Source organism: Amborella trichopoda, chromosome 13, assembly GCF_054954075.1.
Source record: "Amborella trichopoda isolate Santa Cruz 75 chromosome 13, AtrichopodaSantaCruz75HAP2 v2.0, whole genome shotgun sequence".
NCBI classification, from domain to species: Eukaryota; Viridiplantae; Streptophyta; class Magnoliopsida; order Amborellales; family Amborellaceae; genus Amborella; species Amborella trichopoda.
Window position 1 is genome coordinate 31057935 of NC_142348.1, and position 22310 is coordinate 31080244.

At 42.8% G+C, this 22310-nt stretch overlaps 1 pseudogene across 1 annotated transcript; it reads right to left on the bottom strand.

Annotated features, from left to right (window-relative positions):
• LOC148779161 (ribokinase-like) lies at positions 1-22310 on the bottom strand (annotated as a pseudogene). Its single transcript, XR_016047404.1, has 4 exons — positions 21472-22310; positions 3808-3993; positions 1719-1916; positions 1-511 (listed from the first exon to the last, which is right to left on the bottom strand). The product of XR_016047404.1 is annotated as a ribokinase-like (transcript).

Consider the following 22310-nt stretch of genomic DNA (forward strand, 5'->3'; position numbering starts at 1 on the left):
TTACACAAAGCAAATGGGCCCTCTTTATTCATCTTTTTTTTTGGGTGGGTCAAGCTTGGTTTGCAAGAGAAAGGCTTAAACCCCAGACTTCTCTCAGCAGATGTCTCACTAGCAAGTGAATTGTGGTTGACAAACTACAGTCCGAATATATCCTCTCACATTCTTTCACTTGCCAATAAATAACAGAACTGTTACTAAGCACAACATAATTTCAGAATAAATGATCATTTTGTACTATTAGGTATGCACATTTTATCTCCCTTCTTATAAATATTTGATCCAGTTTGCCTACATGTTAAGATAGAAGCATATTACACCCATCTTTTCTTTTCATTTGATGTCTATTTTTCTTTTCATTTGATGTATTCATTTGAAAAGAAATCAACATCTCTCACACGCCAAAAGGAGAAAACTTTTCTTCAAAGAGATTGAAGCAGCTCCAAAACTGCCTTCCTATTAGGCATGCTAGGGATGGCTCCCTTCACTTGAACACAGAGAGATGCTGCTGCAGCTGCCACACCATAACAGACATGATAACAATGTCCCGAAAAGAAACAGGCTATTAAAAAAACAGGTTCAAATCGTTTGGGGCAGGGTTTGCCTATCTGTAACTTTTCCTTCAGATAAATAGTTATCAAAACTCATAATCAATCGGCTGTTCGAGAAACCCATCACCAAGCCCTTTTTCTCTGTAGAAAAATCAAAACCACTGCTTTCTTTATGTCTGAGTTCTTCTGTTTTATTTTTTCTGCAGAAATCTTTGTTTAGATCATTTGAGAAGATTTTTAAGTCAATCATTTTGATTCAAAACTTTTGAAAATGAAGAATCAGATCCATTTTTTATTAAAATAAGTGTTTTACTCCCAAAGTTCTGCAACGGTTCTTAGAAAAATGGTATTATTTCAAAACTTTTGAATGTGAAAAATCAGATTAAAAATTTCTTTAATTTAATTTGAACAACCAACCAAACAATGGATTTAAATTAGATTAAATCAAATTTTCTGATATTCAGAAACCAGAGAGAAACACAAATTTCTTTTAAAATAAGAAACGAATCGATCATTTAAAAAATTGTAGAGATTTAAAATCAGATTCAGAATTTGGTTTAATAAGATTAAATCAGTGGTTTCAAAAAGTCATTTCAAATCAGATAAACACATCAAATCAAACATTTCAAAAAGTCATTTTAAATGACAAACAGATTTAAATTAAAAGTTCAAAAAACCATTTTTGATTTTTTAATTTCATCAAGTAGGGGCCTAGATCCAAAAAACTATGATAAAGATCATATAAAGCAGTTAAAAAATTATCAAGATGATCTACTTCTGAGAGAGAACAGGTAAAAAAACAGTAGGGAATCGAAGAAAATTGCAGCTGGGTGAAAAAAGTGGTTACGAAGGGCTTCAATAATGCATCTGGAAAAAGTGCGTGATTCTCTTAATTCAGGCAATTCCCAATTTTGAATGATTAAGCGCTCAATTTTCTGTAACGAATCAGGCGATTTAGGGCAAATTGCCAAATTGCCAAATTACCTGAAACCCTGGTTTGAGGTCGAAACCGGGTCGGTGACCCACCGATTCTAATCTGTCTCGGGTGATTCCGAGTTAGATTGCCAATGTTTGAATCACTGGTTGCAATGGGGAAATTAAAAATAAATGACAAAAAAAGCAACACTTTACAAGGATCTAATTGACTAATTCAAAGGGTGAACAAATAACCTGCAAATTTCAAGCACTCCTTATTCGACTTCCCCTCGACTAGAGCCACCGCAAACGCAGCAGTGAAAGTATCACCAGCACCAGTTGTATCAACAACTTTTGAGGTTGCAATAATCGGCTGCATAATGGGACACTCCTCACCTTCTGTAAAAGTGCTGATTCCTTTGCTCCAAGTTTTAACAAAACTTGCTTCACTCCCTGAAAATGCACAAAGCAGATGTATGTACGATACATACAATACTGGTGAATTAATATAAAAAACAGAATCTCTTGGAGTAACAATAGATATAAACTATATAACAAATTCAAAAATTATAAAAAGAGAACCATTAAAAATCTGAAAAATAAAAATTATATCACGGAGGATAGCTTTAAAATGTACTAAAAATATATATCGTAGAATATAATCCAAAATATTTTATATGTTTATATCCTTTTAAATTTTTTTTTCAAAATAATGCTTCTTTAACACTATTAGTAAATTTTAACAGCAATCAATTAATCTAACCTGGACACTCTATGCGAAGCTTGCTGTCATGTTGCTGTCCATGTCGAGCTTGCTGTCACTTTTTGGCCATTGTCGACACTTCCACACATGGGTACACTGCTAAAGAATAAAAGGTTAAGGACTCATGCATAAAGTAAATCTTGGGAGGATTTTTATGGAAGCCCCAGCTCTACCAGTTTGCCACTTGATCTTTTAATCAAGGAAAGAATAGTTTATAAGTTTTTTTGGGTGAATAAGAATAGTTTATATTACATAATGAAAACCCATATTATTATTCAAAATAGTGCATGTGCAAGCGTGCCATTCCATATTAGCATTTTATGCCTATGTACTAGATACTTTAGATATGACACTCGTGTCAGCATCCATAGAACACTGCAATCAATGATAATAGCATATCTTCACACTTTGCAGGGGAGCACGAGTCATCTTCAACCACATCCCCGAGGAGGCCAATGCTATGGCTGAACACCTCACAAAATAAGGAGCAACACATCTACCATCAACAACAGAAGTTGTCACAAGATGTCTTTTCCTCTTCTTTTCTACACTTCCACTATCTTTTCTCTCCCTTCTCCCTTCTCTAGTTCTTCTTTTCACCACCCCTAACTTCATCTTTTTCCTCTCCTAGCATCTATGTCTCACTACTGTGCTTTGTAACACCCCACCACTTGCGGGTAGAAAATCCTTTCCTTTTTCTTCTTTCTTTTCTTTTTTTCCAAAACCCCTTTTGTAATAGAGCAACCATCTCTTGTGGATATTCTAAAGCATTCCTTTTATGTAGTCTGCTTACATATGTAACACAGTTAACTTTCGAAAAGAAAAAAGTCTTTTACCCTTTTATGAAAAGTGTGGGTTCACATCCCACAAAAATGCACATGTTTTTATGAACTTAATAACCAATATGGCATGTCTAGTTAGTAGACATGTCTGAGAAATGTGTAAACACTTATTTTTGGGAACCTAAATTGTCAACACACATAGGGACCACATGCAAATGTGTATCAACGCATTTCTAAGTACGGGAACATGTCAACAAAATCGAATATCCATGTAACATTTGCTTATATGATTGTCCATGTTCGCAAAGGCCCAAGTACCCTCATGCTCTTTTCAAGGCTAAAACATGTCCATCTCTTTCAGCATTAGGGAAAGATCCACACTTGGCACAAGGAGACAAAAAACCACTACTTTATTTGTAGTGTTATGTGCTGCACTCCAATTTTAAATATTGGGTTTGATCTTCCCTCTTTGGTGTTACTAATAGAGGGATGTGGTGAAGTTCAAATATAATGAAAGACTACTCGACAGCCTGATTTAGCAGAACTGACTTAAAAACGTGCAAGTCCTAAAAGAAGCTCCTCTCATTAGATGTTACAACGGGGTCCACATAAACTGGGGTTTATGTGGAATTTCTGACAATACATCAAGATCAAAGGGCATCTTCAGGAATACCAATGGCTGCAACTTGTTTCACATGTCTTTCTGTTAATTAAATATATAAGTATGCTACAATTTAGAAAAATGAAGTTGAAAACACTAAGAAAAAACATAAGTGCAGGATGATAAGAGCATGCTCACCATTTCATGGCATTTTGAAATTCCTTCCGCACTTTGTTCGGAAGTGTCTGTTGGCATCCCTGTCAAGCGTGCCAATTCAGTCTCATTTGGGCTGAAAATATCAACAGCTTTAAGTAGTTCTCGAGGGATTGGTCCCTCCATCCCCCCAGCATCCAAAATGACGGGAACATGTGCTCTTTTTGCAGCCTGAAGATTTAAATTCAAGCTTCAGAACCAAACAGCAGATATGTATAGGTAATGCAACATGACCCAAACATCAACATTCCATTTTAAATGGCAGTCACATCTACTGAATAATAATATTACCAGAATAACAGAAACATGTGATGGTTGTCTACGAAATAAAAGGGTGTCAATCTAATAGGTTGTCAAATATATGTAGTAATAAAAGGTACCAGGTATCATATAGGTGAGAATCCCGCATCTAGTACACATACACACACACAATACTTAGTATCATCATTTGGATAAAATCTCATATCTACTTACAGTTTTGAGATTTTTATTATGTATTTTAGAATTTCATAAGTAGAAAAAAAGGCCTCCAAGGTTCCTCGTCCCGGCTGAGGATGTGCTCCCAGGCAGGCGCCTTGGACCTCAACTGAGGCACCCACTTCAGTTGCCCACGGACCCAATTGTCTTCTTTCCCTCTTTTAACGGGAGAAAAAAGAATCGGAGGTGATCTACCCCCCAAAACCTTTCTAATCTCATTTTTGACCGAAAAACAAAATTTCAAGATTCTCAAAACCTTTTTAGATCGGAAACTCTAAGAACTTCAAGAAATCTTCTCATATCCAATTCTTTTAGATAGATTCATTGTGAACTACCAAGGGGTTACAAGAGAATACTTAGGGTGATTCAGAGTAATGTACATCCAAAACATTGAAATCCAAGATCAGGCCAACAAAGATTAGTCAAACCTCACCACATTTGAGATCTTTCATTCTTTTGGATTGTCTTCTTTGGGCTTTAGTAGAAGTCGGGATCCAGGTTGCAAATAAAATCATTGCCCACACAAAAATGATTGAAAAAAAGTTCGGTGCCGTTATTGTAAAATTATAAACAAGATATGATAGACTCAAAAAACTCCTTGCAAGTATTAGGGGGATGTTGCCCGTAAGGATGTTACGGCCAGTGTTTTCAAAATAGGAACTAGTCTCCTATTGGGTCAATGGTCAGTGTTTATAAAATAGGAACTAGTCTCCTACTGGGTCAATGGGAGTTGGCTCGCTGATTCTCAAATCAACAAGTCGAATCAAGGCAAGCCAACTCCAAATGATGCAAAAGAAAAAAAGTCAAAAAAAAAACTTCAAAATATAATTCAAAACCAAAAGAAAAAACAATTACAACTAATTCAAACACTCAAATTTAAATTACTCAATGTTTTGTCCATTGGGTGGGGAGAGTTGCGGCAAGTTGGGGTTATATTAGGGTGTACATTACTCAGTCGAGTGTGCCTAGTGCTCACCCGAGTAACTTGCTACTTGGTTGAGTAGATATGGACTCGACCGACTAAGAGTGGCAGGCCAGGCCAGGGCCAAGGCCGGGACAGCCTTGGCCTTGGCCTTATGTCCACAATTTGTGGCCCATGCCCTATTTTTTTAGGATGGGGCTGCCCGACCCATTGCCAACTCTAACTGCAACTTTCATGTGAAGGAATCATGCTTTTTCATATGAAATCAGACCATTATCAATGAGATTGAAGCAATTATTAACAAAAAACCTTTTGGAGACCTATAAAACTAGCTATACCTTAAAAGAAAAAAAAAAAAAAAAACCACAAATCGATCTTGAAATCAATTCTTATCAAAGGTTTTAGCGTTAAGAAATACCTCATAAGCCAGTCCGTCATTACCTCAGAGAAAACTTTGACGATTGTGAGATCTATAAAAACCCTATATCAATTTGTTGGTTGGAGATCTATAAATCAAGATATTGAAGCTTATTTCCAATGGATCTAATATATATATATATATATATATATATATATATATATATATATATATATATATGGATCTAAAGAAACCCTATATTTTTTGTATGCATGGATTTGATTCGCCATTTTCTAAGTTCTACTTCAATTTTCAGTATTTTAACAATTTTTTAGCTCTTTTTGTAGATTATTGTGTGATCCACAAAAACCCTATGTCAGTTTGTTGGCTCGAATTCTATAAATTCAGATATCAAAGCTTTATTTCATCAGTAATGAAGAAGCCTTTTCTGGCAAAAAATTAGGGATTTGTATCCATTTAAAAAGTTAATGATATTACTAATTTTATTTAGGTAGTCATAATAATATTTACATTTCTTAGTATATTGATAATTTTATTTATATTTATAGTTATTAATTAGATTTAGTAATATAGATGCCTTAAAATATTATCTAATTGTACACTAAAAATCAGAAATATATCATCGTCATCATCATCCAAGCCTTATCCCAATTACTTGGGGTCGCCTAAATCAATCTTGTTCCTTTATTCGTCTCTATCAAGAGCCATGCTCTCAATAAGAGCAAAAGTCACCATATCTTTTATTGCTACTTCTATCTATATCTTTTTGGCCCTTCCCCATATAAAATAGGTTCAAGATTCATGATATGATATGGCAAAGTTTTTCGTTGACTGCCTACCTAATGCAACCCACCTCCTTTACCTAGGCTTGGGACAGGTTGAAGTTTAAGGTCCTCACCTTTATTAGACCATAATAAGAATACTCTTCTAAACTTTCCAAAGACATGCCCCTCTAGCATTATGTTGAGGCAACAATATGTAACTCCCAAGACAAACAAGAGCAAATAAATAAAAGAAAATACTTCTCAACAATCCAATGGATCCCTTTGTGCCAACAGTTCTTATAGGTGAAAAATCTAATGCCATTATTTGCAATTAGTTTAAGACTTGTGCTAGAATTTCCTGACAGACTACCATAATAATTAGATACCCATCTCTTTCTTCGATATAGAGCAAGAAATCTCATCCTAAACATAGCTGCTTATTTTCCTCTTGTCTCATCACCCTAGCCCGTGTTTGCCAATGAAGTCTTTTTATGCCAATACATATAGAAGAAAGAATTTCTCTAGGACAAGCAGAACCAAAAGGGTTGGGCATTTGGCATTCTTGTTCACAAGAACTAGATCTTGACTACCTCGAATTATAAACTATAGAATGTCTTTACACCTAGTCACATACTGAGAGATGAGATGAACCCTTAGAGTTTGACACTTCTACACTCTCTTGAAGACAACAAATCAAATTTGAGACTCCAAAGAGACGTACATCAACTATAGTGTTAATCTTGTCAGATCCATCTCCATCCCATTTGCCTAGAGAAAATACCCAAAGGTTGTATCCTTACTCTACAGCAAAAGATTTAATATCAACATATATCCATTTCTATCCATTACAATGAATGAAGGATTACATGTCAACATATACTATCTTCGACAACTAGAAACTAGACTGAATTACAATTCATTTGCAACTGAAAAAATTTCCTAAAACACTAAATAAAGGAATTTCCTGAAATTGGGTATCCAAAGAAAAAGACCACAAAACATTAAAATATTTGCTCAAACTGCTAGCTAAAATAAAACACTAAAACATTAAAATTTGGAATTTGCTGAAGTTGGGTATGTAGAACCTCTATAAAATCATTTCCTGAAATTGGTTATCCGCAACAACCCCTAAAACCTCAATGTTGGTGCTCTATGGTCATCTTTTAACTAACTACTAATAGCAATAAGAAGAAAGGCAACAGAAAGATTCGATTCTGACTTCGTAGAACCAGTGCTGCTGCTGCCTGTATGTAGGGCCATCCCCCACTCATGTCCTGGGGCGCTAAGGGCCTTTTGTTTTAGGAACAGAAGGTTGTGTTTTGCTGATACCTTGAATCAAGCTTTTGTTGCGGCATGCTATATTTCTCCCCCATTGCTAGTAGGTTGATGGGTTGCATGCCCGGCACATATGTTTTGGCCATGTGTCCATAACTTTCAATAGGTGACCTAGCGGCCACCACCGGACTAGACATACCAACAGTCACCAGATTCGTATGGGCTACTGGGAAGTAGGCAATGATCTTATTAAGATCAATTTGTCTTGAAGTAGTCAAGGGAGTATAAATTATAGCAATCACACTTGGAGTATAAATGGAAAGAGTGGAACAAAGTGTAGCTTCCGGAAGCATGGGTATGGAAAATCTTAGAAAGCCGTGGGCTCCCAATTTTGAAGGAATTCTTGCCAAGATGACAGATCCACCAATGATGTGCCACAAAAACCATTTGCTCGGACAAGATGAATGCTGGTTAAGACTTGACAGGAGTTACAAAAACCCTGTTTGAGCATGAAGCAAGGTAAGTCGATTACCACTTTTGAGTGGAGTGGAGTAAGGTGAGTACACGGATTTGCCATGCCTCATGAATCTCTTACACTTCCCTAAAGAATCAGCCTAGTTCAATATGTGCTCTAATGATCACCACAAACCATAGTTTTAAAAAGCAAACCGCCTAGCGCCTAGGCGGTCCAAAAGGTCTAGGCGTATCACCCAGGCCAAGGCGGCCAAACTAGGTGGATATCCCTGGGAGCCCGCCTAGGCGCCCGTGAACCTGCCTAGGCACCCGCCCGAGAGCGGCCACCCAGGGCTTGCGCCTTGCACAGGGGTCGCAATGCGGCTCCTTGAGCGTATTTTTGGGTCATTTTTTTAATACTAAAAGGGAAAAATTATGGGTTTTAGGTTCATTTGAAATCTAAAACCTATTTGAGACTATTTTAGCTAGAGAAAACCCCTAAAAATAAATTTCTACTAAGCCATCTAGGTTCTGAGCGTCCGCCTAGGCGCTGAGTGGCCTAGACCCCCTGACCACCTAAGTGCCGCCTAGCGCTTTTTGAAACACTGCCACAAACAGATGCCAAAAACACAAAAACAAGCCAATATCCAAATTAAAATATTGACCCTTGAAAATTTAACTGCTACATGAGAAAGATAGAAATTGCATAAACTATGAGAAGCATTTTTAATAAAAAATTATGAAGAAGCTTGATTTATATGTAATGTAACCTTTTAAAAATCAGTAATATAGATCAATTAAAATATGGAAAAGTGTACAATAAGACCATTTACTTTTGGTAGAAGGAGGTGACAATTACTCTTGATTGGACGCAATGCTCAAGAAGGCAGGTTCTTCTATGTAGGCACCTAGATACCTGGGCAGCCTGCTAACTGGGAGGGCTGTAGGCTCTTGAGGATTATTAACCCCCCCCCCCCCTAATTATGTGCATAGAACTTTTATTATCAAAAATATTATTTCATAGCTTTTGCATATCAAACTTATACATACATGACTTTCAACTTCGAATTGAATGACTAAAACCTTAAAGGAATCAAAATTACCCAAGCCAAGTAAGCCAACAATAGAAAATCTCAGTACTTAGCAAATATTCATTTTCCATTACAAATCACACCTCATAACTCACAACTTGCAAAAAAGAGTCACAACTCAAAGGGTATAAACTAGCAAAACTCAAACTCAGACGTATACAACAAATATGATGAACTCAAATGTGAGTTTGAGTTTCATCATCTAGCAACAAGACTACCACCTCCACGACCAGCATCAAATGCACTTGAATCTGATGATGATGCCCAAGCCATCATCACTAGAATCATCCTCTTCCTCATATTCATCTTCTTCCCTAGCCTCCTCTGAGCTGCCTATTGTAGGGTATTTTTGACACACTCGTATCCCCGGTGCAAATAATGGAGAAGCCAATGTCAACCTAGGCCCGCAGGTACCAAAATGCCTAAGGACTATGGAAGCCCTTACCAAATAAGCATAATTTTGGAAGAACTTGAAAAGCTACCGGATTGACATCAAAAGCATGAGAGGGTAGCATTCTATGCCCAAAGGATGCCCGTCAAATTTGGCTCGATCTGACAAAGATAAGGCAGATCAAGACGAAAATTACATTTCACATAATTACTCTCGAACATGCTGAAAATTACCTTATAACTAGAGCTATATTGTCAAGGTCTCAAATGAGTACTAGACCACTACCATTGGATTCAAGAAGCCCAAAAACCCCCACATATCAATTTTCAGCACGTTTGGATGCTTCTGGACCATTTTATGGCCGACTGACCCAATACAAGTAGGTTTTACACTATTCCTGTGCAGCCTCGGTGAACCAATTTCCGTTTATGAAAAGTGTGCTTTTTGGAAACAAGAAATCTTTGGGAGGTCATAACTTCTGCGCCTTGAACCCGATCGAGCCCAAATTTCAATATTTCGTGCATCTCATCAATGTGCACATTTTGACATATGGCATGCACGGCGAGGGCTCTCAGATGGGGAGAAATCTTAGCGAGAAGTTGCTCGAAAAAATGAAAATGCGTAATTTTTAAAGAGCAACATCCATTCACTCTCGTGGCCTTTTCTCGAAGCCCTAACATCAGATGGCCTCACGAGCAGGCCTGTTGCAACCACGACTCAAATGGGCTTCGATTTGAGGAATGATTTGCACGAGATTGAGGTCGGGAAAGCACCCGATTTGAGTTCGCAAGAAGGTACATTTTCTAGTCGCCAGAATCCCATTTTTTGACGACCTTCAAAATTAAGAAAGTAACGAGGGGTTTTCATTGCAAAATGATCACAACGATCCCCCTTCGATTGGTGATAAAGAAAGTGACAAAAAACAAGGCAAAACAAGCAAAGATCGAATAATCAAAATTTCAAGAATATGGGTTAAGCCAGATTTTGGGATCAACCTCAAAAGTTCGATTCAAGCTTAATAATGGATATCAAAATGATCGTCTCGAGACAACCATCATTTTTACAGTGTTGGATTGCTTGGAACATCGTTGCAAAATATCAAAAAAGGCCCCGAGGCATAGCTATGGCAAGAGGCCCCTGGTTTTGTCATTTCCAAGTTTTAGGCCAAGGGCAAAACAGTCATTTTTTATAAAAAAGGGATTGATTATTTTATTCTTTTTAATGTCATTTTTAAGTAATTTTTTTGTATTTTGGTCATCCACCCTTGTTTCATGTTTTATGGAGACTATATATAAGTTCTTTTTACTCATTTGTAACCTAAGTTGGAAAGTTGATGAAGCTTTGCCCTTTTGAGCTTGAGTTTGCATTACTTTCTCAATTCAAGAGAGAATAGAGATAAATCTTTTGCTACAGAGACAATACCCTTGAACCACCCTACCCAAACCTTGGACCACACTACCCATACCACACTAACCTTTAACCATAGACCACCCTAACCGTACTCCATACTACCCATAACCCATAGTCCATACTCCCATAACCATAAACTATAGTCCATCTTAGACCATAGTCCCTAGATCACCTTACCCAACTTAAACCAAGTATACACCCTAGCCTTACCCAACTTCAACCAACTATACACCCAAACTAAACCAACTATACACCCTAACCTTACCCAACCCAAACTAACTATACACATTAGCCCAGCCCTACCATAAACCACACCCTTTTGAACCCATATCTCCTAGCCCACCTTAACGCTTCCCCCCAACAAGGACCTCTTAAAGAGCATTGGGAACAAGCCGAGCCTTCCGAGCTCGAGCCCTGGGCTCGCCGCATAACTACCCGGGTCTACCACTCTCTCTCTCTCTTTCTATTCTTCTTCTTCTCCCTCTCTCTTTCTCTTTCTTTCTATCTATCTCACCCTCTCTCTCTCTTCTTTCCCTCTTCCTTCTTCTTTTCCCTCTCTCTCTTGTCTTTCTCCTTCTTCTCCCTCTCTTTTTTTTTCGAGTGAGATTAACTATTGTATTACTAGAAAAACATCAGAAAACAAGAGGGGACCCGATAGCACCCACAGGCCGAGTCTCTCAAACAAAAAATAGATCATTGCACAATGACCCTATACAAAAAATTGGGGCTTATAGACTTGCCCGAGATTACAAGCAATGTACACAAGAAAGCAAAATAGAATGCACCCACAATGGTCCAAAGCAAAAAAGGAGATGGACCAGCGACAAAAGTATGAACAATGCAACAACCCAAAAAGTCGCAATTATGCAGGGGCATCTTCTTGGGCGCTAGCTCCATCCTTAGCTAGAAGATCTGCAAACTCGTTCATCGTCCTCCAAATATGCTTCCAGGAGACAACCATATCCCTGCAAGTATACGCAATCTCATAAAAAATAGTGGATAGGTATCAAGGAGGCGGGGTATTTCCCACAGCCTAGCATATGATATTTTGGGCATCCCCCTTGACAATCAACTGTGATCCCCAAGAAAGGTCGAATCTTTTTAGTCCCAACAGTAGAGCCATGGATTCAACGTACTGAGAATCTGCATGGCCTAAGTGAGCAGAAAAGGTGGCCAGAACATTGCCACAGTGGTCTCGATAAACCCCTCCAGCTCCAGCTAGGACTGGGTTCCCCAAGAGCATCCGTCGAAGTTTAGTTTGATGGTGCCTTCTGGAGGTGGCAACCAGTTGTTGGGTCTTGATACCCAATGAGGTTGGAGCTTTAGGATGTTTTCCCATTGGCGAAGGAAAGTGTTAAGATTACTAAGGAAGTAACCTTATGGAAGAGTGCTGGAACTTCGTTCTTGAGGCCTTGACATATCCTGGAGTTCCTTTCTAGCTAAATAACCATAATAGTGGCTGCAATAGAGGCCTTCCATAGGATTCTTCCAGCCTTTGGCCAATGAGAAATGAGAGATGAAGAGATGAGAACCGAGACAGAGGGTGGAGTGACCCATGACAGACCAATTAGACTCCACAGGTCGTGAGCTAGGCTACAGTGAATAAAGAGGTGAGGCTTCGATTCCTCCTCACATAGACACAACGTACACCTGTTGGGGATCAGGATCCCTTTCCTTTGGATCTGGTCTACTGTGAGGGCTCTCTTTGGGAGCAAGCAATCCAATTGAATGCCTGCACTTTAGGTGGTGCAATGGTGGACCAAATCTTTGAAAGTACTGAGATTGGGCTAAGTGGGAAGGTGGGTAGCTGAATAAGTTTTTCATTGAAGGAGGCCACCGTATATGAGCCAGAAGGGGAGTGGGTCCGCACGAGAGTATCCCTTTCAGATAGAGCTATGAAGTTGGAGTGAAGAGAAGTCGAGAGGGTTATGAATTGGCATGTTTCCTCCTTTGTTAGATGTCGTCTGAATGAGGGATTCCAGACTCTGCGATGCCTAGAGACAACCATTTCCTCTGCGATGGTGGAGGCTTTATTGGAGGCAAGAGAGTAAAGGGTGGGGAAAATGTCCCTTAGTGGAGTGTGGCCTAGCCAAAGGTAAACTTACTCTAGTTCCTTCTCTAAGATGGAGGCGGATGAGTTGCTTGAACAAAGAGAAGGATGACAAGAATGATTTCCACGCTCCCGAGGCCCTACTCGTAGATTTGCCCTCAGGCACCCAAGAATCTTCAAGAATTCTATATTTGTTGCGAAGGACCTTTGCCCAAAGAGTGTTGTTCTGAGTGGCCAATCTCCACCACCATTTCCCTAGGAGAGCTGGGTTATGTTTTATTAGGATCCTGATCCCCAGACCTCCCTGAAGTTTAGGAAGGCAGACCTTATCCCATGAGATGAGGTGAAATTTATTTTTCTCACCTTCTCCTGATTAAAGAAAGTTCATCGTCAGTTGATCGAGATGATTGGCCACCAAGGCAAGCATGTGGCATAAGGACATGAGGTAGACAAGAGAGTTTGCCAAGGTTGCTTTGACAAGCGTGGTCCGCACTGCAAAGGAGAGGTACCTCCCTTTCGATCCTGCCAAACGCCTGTCTACTTTGTCAATCACGTGAGACCATTGTCTCTTTTTTGGTTTTCCCAAGCCTAGAGTGGCAAGCAAGGTCTAACTATTGGTTGAGCTTTTTGTTGTTGTAAAGCCCCGCTTTGTCGTTAGCGCAACAAGCCCAAATAGGATGGCAAGAAACGAGTTCAGTTATTAAGCTACACGGGCAAGGAGTAAAGCCCTGAGCGATTTAATGTTATAACTCTTCTTGCTTGGGGCTTTGCTCCTTGGTCCTCCTTTTATTCAGTGCTACATAAGAAAACCCTTCCCCCTTGGGAAGTCCGCATAAAAGGCTGTGGGAAATTCGAGTCATTGGGATAGGGATGACCAATTAAGACTAGTTGGATTTCTTTGACCGCCAATCATTGCACTAATGCGGGGAGTAGGCTAAGGTAAGTGCTGGGGAGGTCCTCCACTTTACATTCCCATTTCGGGATAAGAGCTCTGGTTTCAGCGTTGGAGAGGGCTACCCCCATCATCTTCGATTTTTTCATATTTACTTTGAACCCCGTTGCTAGCTTAAAGCATTTTAGGAAAAGTCTGAGATTTTCTACTTCGTCCGGTGTTGAGTCGAGGAACACTAGCGTGTCATCTGCGTACTGCAGGTGAGTCACGATCGGGCCTTGGGAACTACATTTGAAACATGAGAGTAGGCCTTCCTGGCACAGCCAACTGATGGAACGACTGAAAACTTCGGCTGAGATGGCAAAGAGGAATGGGAAAAGGGGGTCCCCCTGGTAGACCCCCCTAGTGGAAGGGAAGAAACCCTTCGGAGCTCCGTTGATAAGGACTGAGAAATGAGGATTGGAGTAGCAGCCCCTCATCCACTTCCACCAACGGTTCCCAAACGCCATTCTTGACATGGTTTCTTCCAATATTGACCAGTCAACGCGGTCATATGCCTTCTCCCAATCTATCTTAAAGATGAGGCCGAGTTTTTTAGAAAGGTGTCTGGAATGCAGACACTAAAGCCCTATTTAGAATTTGCCTATCCTTTATGAACGCAAACTGTGAAGGTGAGATGATGAGGGGGAGGACTTGTTTCAACCTTGATGCCAAAACCTTGGCCAAGATCTTGTAGGAGGAGTTGACCAAGCTAATTGGTCGAAAATCCTTGAGTTCCTCTACCCTTTCGATCTTGGGGACAAGAGTGATGAATGTGGCAATGATGGCTTTGTGGAGGATTCCACGTAGAAAGAATTCATCAAAGAAACTCTTGAAGGCTGCTTTGAAAGTATCCCAAAGGATCTTGAAAAGGGCTAGGAGAAAGCCGTCAAGGCTAAGGGCTTTGTCTTTGGCCAAGTCATAGATTGCCTCCAAGATCTCAGTTTCTGAGAAGGGACACTCCAACCATTGAGACCAATGGTCCGGAAGGGTTCAGAATTCCAGATTGCCCATTCTAGGTCTGGGTACCAAAGGGGCCGAATATAGATCCTAAAAGAAAGCAAGAATGGCTGATTCGATCTCCGCTGGTTGGTCCAGGTTACGATTGCCAACCTTGATAGTAGAGATGGAATTGTCTCTTCTGCGACAATTGGCTATCTTGTGGAAAAACCCGTGTTATGGTCCCCTGCTTTAAGCCAATTGACTCTGGACCTCTGAAACCAATACAATTCTTTCTTTTTAAGGGTGAAAAAATAGTCCATCTTGGTTTGAGATGTAAGGTTGGATTCAAAAGCTAACAGAGGCGGGGATTCCTAGGTTTGCTTTTGAATGGTGTTCAACTGGGAGGACTTGATTTGAGAGTAATTCCCAGGAATAGATCTACTCCAGGTTTTGAGAGAGGCTTTGAGGAGTTGAATCTTAGTTTATAGCCTATAACCTGCTCTACCCAAAACCAAGAGGGAAAAGGAGTTCCACCATGTTGGAATGAGAAAAGACAACGAGTCTTCTTCAAGCCAAGCTAATTCAAACTGAAAAGGTTTGTCTCCTTTCTAGACAACCTGAGTATCTAGGAGGATGGGGCAATGGTCAAAGGTAGGTTTCGACAGATCCAACACGTGCGAACTTGGAAATTCTTCTTCCCAACTCGAGGATAGTAGGAATCTATCCAGTTTAGAGAGAGACGGATGGGATGAGTGGTCAAATCAAGTGAAAAGATACCCTTGAAGGGGCATGTCTATGAGTTCATCGCGAGAGATGAAATCCAAGAAGTCCATCATTCCTTGAGAAATTATGGAGTTGGAATTTCTCTCGTAAAACCATCTTGTGATATTGAAATCCCCTCCCAGGCACAGTCTGATGGGTTCCAGACTACCCATATACCGCCTGATGCCCGTACCGCAGGTAGAGAGAGGCCCACTGGCATGGCCTCCTACACCAAACCTGGCCGACTAATTGAAGGGTAGGGGCCAGCTGTTTAGTTTCTGTGATGGAGGGAAGGTGTTTAGCAGTCATGTCCCTAGCCGCGTCCCGTTTGAGTGACTGTCCCAAACCTCGTACATTCCATGTTAGAATTTTCATTGTGCAACTATGGGTGCAGAGGAGAAGGCTAATCTGGGAGACCTCCTGGGAGTAGAATCCCAAGGGGAGAGGGGATGGAGAGTGTCGAGGGTACTAGAGCTGGTCTGTCATAGTTGATTGAGGAGAAAAGGCCAAGTAGCTCCATGTGCCCCCTAAAACTCACCTTCAGTTGGCTCTGAGCATCTGAGAGGAGGAATTGGTGTGCCGGGCCTTCGGGTCTATCATGTTGAAACCCCATGATCATGTAGATCTCCTTCATCCTGTGTAATTCTTAGTTGTTCCCATCCCTATCGACCCCCTCAAAACTTGCTTGCCATCCAGAATCATCCAAGGGGGTAGAGATGGGGGGTTTGGTGTCCTGGGGTCCTCTCAAGCTGGTGAGGTGGGCAAAGAGAATGGGTTAGCAGGGTAGAGGTTCAAGGTATGAAGGTGAGGGCAAGTCAGATGGGTTTGGGGGGGCATAAGGTTCAGTATTTGGGGGGTTGAAGACAAGAGGTTGGGGAGTGGGTGGAGGGCTGGGAGACACATCTGGATAGGGTATAGGAGGGAAGGTGGTGGCCATGGTTAGATGTCCCAGAAAATGAGTAGGTAAGGTGGTTGGGGAAGACTGGTGAAGAGGGGTCGGAATTTGCGAGGAATAAAAGGGTGAACTTAGGGGGAGAGCAGATCCTGGGTGGAAAGTAGGGTGGTGAGGTTCAGGTGAGTCGGAGGATGGATAAGTCCAAGACGATGAAGGGTCAAGAGTTTGTGGGTAAGAAAGGTGGAAGGTTCTGACACGGCAAATGGGAACCAGGAGAGGGGTGAATGGGAAGTATGGGGCGAGAAGGGCAGAGATGAGGGTTGGATCAGGAGGAGAGGGGTCCATGGATTGAATTGCAACAATGCCGAAGGGGAACTGGAACCACTCCTTGGTGTTGTCGTAGGGGGCAAATTGTGTGGGAGCGGGAGGAGAATCTTCAAAAGTGGCTATCTCGAGGGGGGAGTAGGTCAGGGATGAAGTGGGTACAAGTGAAATGGATTCTATCAGAGGCAAGAGAGCCAAAGGTAAGTGGTCCAGCGGTACTAAGGGGGAGAGAGAGAGAAGGGGTTAGAAGTCCAAGAAGTGGACTCTCAGCGAGGGTTATCTTTAAGAGTGCGGGTGGTTGAGGGAGAGGAGTGCAAAGATAAGGCAGAAGATGGAGAGGCGAAAGAGAGAAGCAGAGATGGAAGGGTGAAAGAGCTAACAGGGGCACAAGAAGGATGAACATGTGTGGGGGGTTGAGGGGGGCAGCCAACCAAGACATCAGGAGAGACAGTTGGGATCTCGAGGGGGTGTAGCTCGAGGGGAGGGTAGGTGTGGCCGAATGGGTTAGGGGAAAGGGCGTCACCTCTACTTCCGATGACGGGAAATGTTCGAGGGTAGGTGAGGGAGACAAAACGGAACAAGTAGGCAGCGTAGGGTGAGAAGTGGTAGCAGGGTAGGTAAGATGGCAGATAGGAGGGCAAGCGGCGTTGACAAGTGTCGAGCGGGGGTCAGAGTTCCTGGGGATATGAGCATTTAGGTATGGTTTAGAGGGCGGGAAGGGGCGACAAATAAATGGGCTAGCCTTGTGTAGCGATGGGCCTAAACTGGCCGATTGGCCCGACGAGTAAGGCAGAGGGGGGGGAGTCACATGGCACAAGTGAAGCCGTAGCCATAGAAGGACTGATACCAGCGCCGCCTTGGGGGCTCAAGCAAGTCGAAGGAGGGGAGTCACCTGAGCTCGAGGCCGGCTAGATGGCATCCAGGCGTTGGACGGACCAGCCATGGGAACCTGTTTGATCGACACGTGGTCTTCAGGTGGCTACCGAGGGTGGTTTAGTAGCTATCGAGCCGTTGCCCTCTCAGTTAGGCACGGACGGGGAGGAGGACGATCAGTGGCGCTGGTGTTTCCTTGAAACTGTGGTCCAAGTTGAGGAGGGGGGACCCTTAGGAGGGGGGGCATCTGCAGAGTTGAAGAAAGATGGTGAGGGCGGAGAAGCCGCAGACCATGATAGATTAATCGGATAGAAAAGATCTTCAGCTTCTAACCAGATGATGAAGGGGATGACGTATCGAGGACCTCCAAGAGTAGCGGATAGAGCCCAGTGGTAGGACTTCGATAGATTTCCAGTGGATCTTGACCAGAGAACCACATACCTCCGCCACTCTCTTGAACATGGAGGGGGATCACGCGTGTAGAGGGATGTGATCCACTGTGAGCCACACTCTCTGTTTCCAGAAAGACCCATTCTTCGGGGACTAGTTGCAGAGCTTTAAAGCTGCCCCTTTGAATGAGTGGGAGGGTTCTTGTAGAGCTCAGTTAGCACTCTCGGGCAAAGGGAAGCTGAAAAGTATTTCGTCGCTTGAGATACTGCGATAGCCAAGATTGGGCTCTCCGCCCAAAGCCGTTGGGGCCATTTCTCTACCCCCCTGATGTCGTCCCATCTTGGTAGAAAGCTTTCCACAAGGGAAAAAAGAAGTTTGGATTTGAGATGGGCTGACTCCTCTGTAGGGGTGGAGGGAAGGAACGGAGAAGTGAGTCCCAGGGTTGGAGGTCGAGCACTAGAGGGGAGGGGTGGGACGCTAGGAGCTGAGGGGGGATAGAGTGGGGCTAAGGCGGCGACCTGTGCGAACAAGGCCCTTCTGAAGGGTCGGCTTGGGTCCCTGAGCAAGTGTTAACGGTGGTTGGGGAGGCAACAGTTTGGGGTACAGGTTGTAAATCTCGTTCCAGTAGAGAGGCGAAGGAAGAAGCATATGCCTCCTCCTCTTCATACTTCCCTCTTTGGTATTCTTTAGGCCACTCCCAATATTTTTTTGATAATTAAAATACCTAGTGATGGTCCTATCTATATAGATTGATTTGACTTCTTCTGCCTCTCTTTCTCTTTCTCTCTCTTTCTTTCTCTCTCTCCCTCTCTCTCACGGGCCAGCGGCTTAACCTCTGCCCCAACCCTCTCTTTCTCTCTCTCCTCTCCCTCTCTTGTTCACTCCTCTCTCTCACGGGCCAACGGCTTAGCCGCTGCCCCGAACTCTTCTCTCTCTCGTTCTCTCTCACTCTCTCTCTCAGACCAGCGGCTTAGCCACTGCCCCCTCTCTCCCCCCTCTTCTTCTCCCTCTCTTTCTCTTCGCTCTCTCTCTTTCTATTATTCTCTCTTCTCTCCCTCTTTCACTCTCTTTCTCCTCCTCACTCCCTCTCTTCTTCTTCCTCCTTTCTTTCCCCCTTCTTCTTCATCTCCCTCTTCTCTTCTCTTTCTTTCCTTTCCCTCGCCCTATTTCTTTCTTTTACTCTCTTCATCTCTCTTTCTCTTCACCTTCTCAACTTGGACCATCCTTTTGTGTGAGGCTCTTCTGAGGCCGCGACCAGGCTTCACCCAATTCCTTGATCTTAAGAAACCTCTGGGGTTGGTCCCCTACTCTCTTCTTATCTCTTACTTCACGTCCTAGCTTGGACCATCCTTTTGCATGAGGCTCTTCTGAGGTCGCGAAAGGGCTTGACCCGGTTCCTTGACCTTAAGAAACCTCCGGGTTGTTCCCCTACTCTCTTCTATCTCGTTCTAATTTCCCCTTTTTCATCATTCGTCCCTCATACCACTCACACCTTTCTTAGGGGGCTCTTCTGAGACGCATCCTGGTCAGGCCTGGCCCACCAATATGGTTTTTTGTGAATTCTGCGGGATATTTAGGCTCCAAGCCTAATACCTTTTCAGTTGTCTTCTGGCAAATACCTCCTTGGGGAGGTGACGCTGTGAGGGTGCCCAAGTTTCTTACCCCTTTCTCCTCTCCTCCTCTTACTCTCCCTTCTCATCCTTTCATCACTTCATTTCTACTCTAAAACTCACTCTTAGGAGGCTTTTCAGCGCTCCTTGGGAAGGTGACACTAGAAGGCTGCCCAATTTTCGGGTGACTTCCCCATCTCTTCCATCTTTTCTCGTCTTTTTATACTCTATCTCCCCTTTTTCTATCTTCACTTCTTAAACTCTCAAACCCCAAACCCCCTTTAAATCCTATCATGAAAGGCGAGACAAGGGACAAAATGTCAAGCCCTCTATGGAATGGCTATTGAAGCTGTGACAAGTTGCAAGGGAGCTGAAGCCAAACCGAGCCGAAGAGGCCGGAGCTATCAAAATGATCAAAGAGGGCTCAACGCCCGGACATGTCCCGATCCCAAACAAGCGCCTCGCGCTTTTATTTCCTTTGTTGGTTCGATCCGTATCTACCGCACCACCCGACCCTTATCCTTGTAGGCATCGGACTCACCTCCACATGCACATGCGCATGAACCCAAAAGGGGGAGGCGCGGCACACACACGCCTTTTCTTTCTCTTCCTTCTCTCGCTCCTAGATTTGAAGGGGCGTCGTGGGTTTTAAGAAAAAGAATCGAGAGTTTTCTCCCCAACACATGGGGGTGTGCATACGCGAAAATCCAAGGCCAGCCACTACCTCCTCCACTTCTTCTCTTACTCCCATCAGCCTCTTCACCTTCACCTTCTTCTTCTTCTTCCCCTTCCCCTTCCCCTTCCTTTGGGTTTGAGATCTAGTAGTCCTCATAGGGCTCAATGCAATACCAACCGTCTCATGTATTTGAGTCCATATCAAGCTCTCTCCTATGAATACGGGTTCATTTCTAGCATCCTTGTTGATTAACCATTCACTCGATTCATCCATAGCAGGTAAAAAGAGGAATTTAGATAGGAAAGTCATAGCAAATCATGCCACTAAAAACCGGTGCTTTAAAACTTGGCAAAGTCGACAAGGACTCGATCAAATTACTCGGCCTTGGCAGGGCTGAGGCCAGTAGTGGTGCATAGACTCGGGCGGCGGGAGCATGTAACAGGGCAAGTACTATACAAGCCAAACGAGTACTATGCAACTCAGGCAAACTCACCCGATTATATCTCTAAAAAGAGGAGGGAAATCCACGCACCACTTTCTATTCTCATGAGTGAAAGTGATCCAAATCCCTTCTGAGAGATTTTCAGATTAGGCCAAAAACTCACTAGATCTAAATATTGGAAGCACTGGAGAGAGAAAAAACCATTTGATTTCTCATGTTTTTTAAATAGAAGAATTGGGGAGTTTTTGCCCCATTTTGAGAAACTTCGATTTCTTAGATTCCGATGTTTGATCTTTTATAAAAACCAAACCCTTCGATGGAAATTTCAATTATACTTTTATTCTACCACTCTCTTGCCCCGGTAACTCAGCTGGGAAAGGGGCAAGTCCCGAACAAAACTAAGTTTGTTTTTGCCCCAACACTGGAAACAAACAAAAAGAGAAGGGAAACATGCACAAAGTGGATAAACCAGTAAGAAAATAAAGTTTCTCAAGTCTCTAATCTGTGAGTTGAATGAAACGTAGCAGGGATGAAAAAGCTAGAGATAGAGAGAGGAGGCACAGGGGAGATTTAGAGAGTAAACGCCATGTACCTTTGCGACCTGAATGTTGACGGCGTCAGGTATCTCCCTCTGCAAAAGGAGGACCCCCGCATTCCTGACAACCCAAAGATCCTCCTCCGGCAGAGAGTCTGGCCAGCCACTCGTGTTTGCCCCCCCAACCATGATGATAGAATTCTGCCCATCAGATCCAAGCAGCATCACCACGGCATGCCCCGTGGGTTCCCCCTCCACCCTCTTCACATGCTCCAAGCAGATGCCTCCCTGGGCCAACGCATCCGTCACCAATCTGCCATGAGCATCCTCACCCACCTGCCCTATGAAATAAGTGGGGTGGTAATCCAGCATCCCGGCACACGCAGCCTGGTTCGCCCCCTTCCCACCTGCTAGGGTTTGACCCCTTTTTGCAGCCACAGTCTCTCCTTCCTTTGGGAGCCTCTCGATCTCGACATAAATGTCTGCATTTGCCGAGCCCACCACCACCAGGGGGTTCTTATTTTCAGTTTTTTGGGTTTGTGATGAAGCCGATGAGCACAGAGGGTGGAAACGCTTATTGGTATTGATGGGGAGGGGGAAGACAGGGATTTTTGGGGTGGTGGAGTTAGGGTTTTGTGAAGTGGGGCAGTGGTGATGGGGTGCTCGGAACGTGATCCCGCACGCGCCACTCATCTTGATGCTAGGATTCACGGTTTTGGGTTTAGCAGCTTATGATGAAGTCTGGTGTTCCTTTGAAGCTGTATAGCGGACGGCAAGCAAATTCAATTATAGAGAGGGAGGTAGAGGAGGCATCTGGAGCTAGGGGTGGCAACAGGTGGGATCGGTTCTGGGTACGGATCCAAAAAATTTAACAATGGGGACTCGGATCCAGAAAG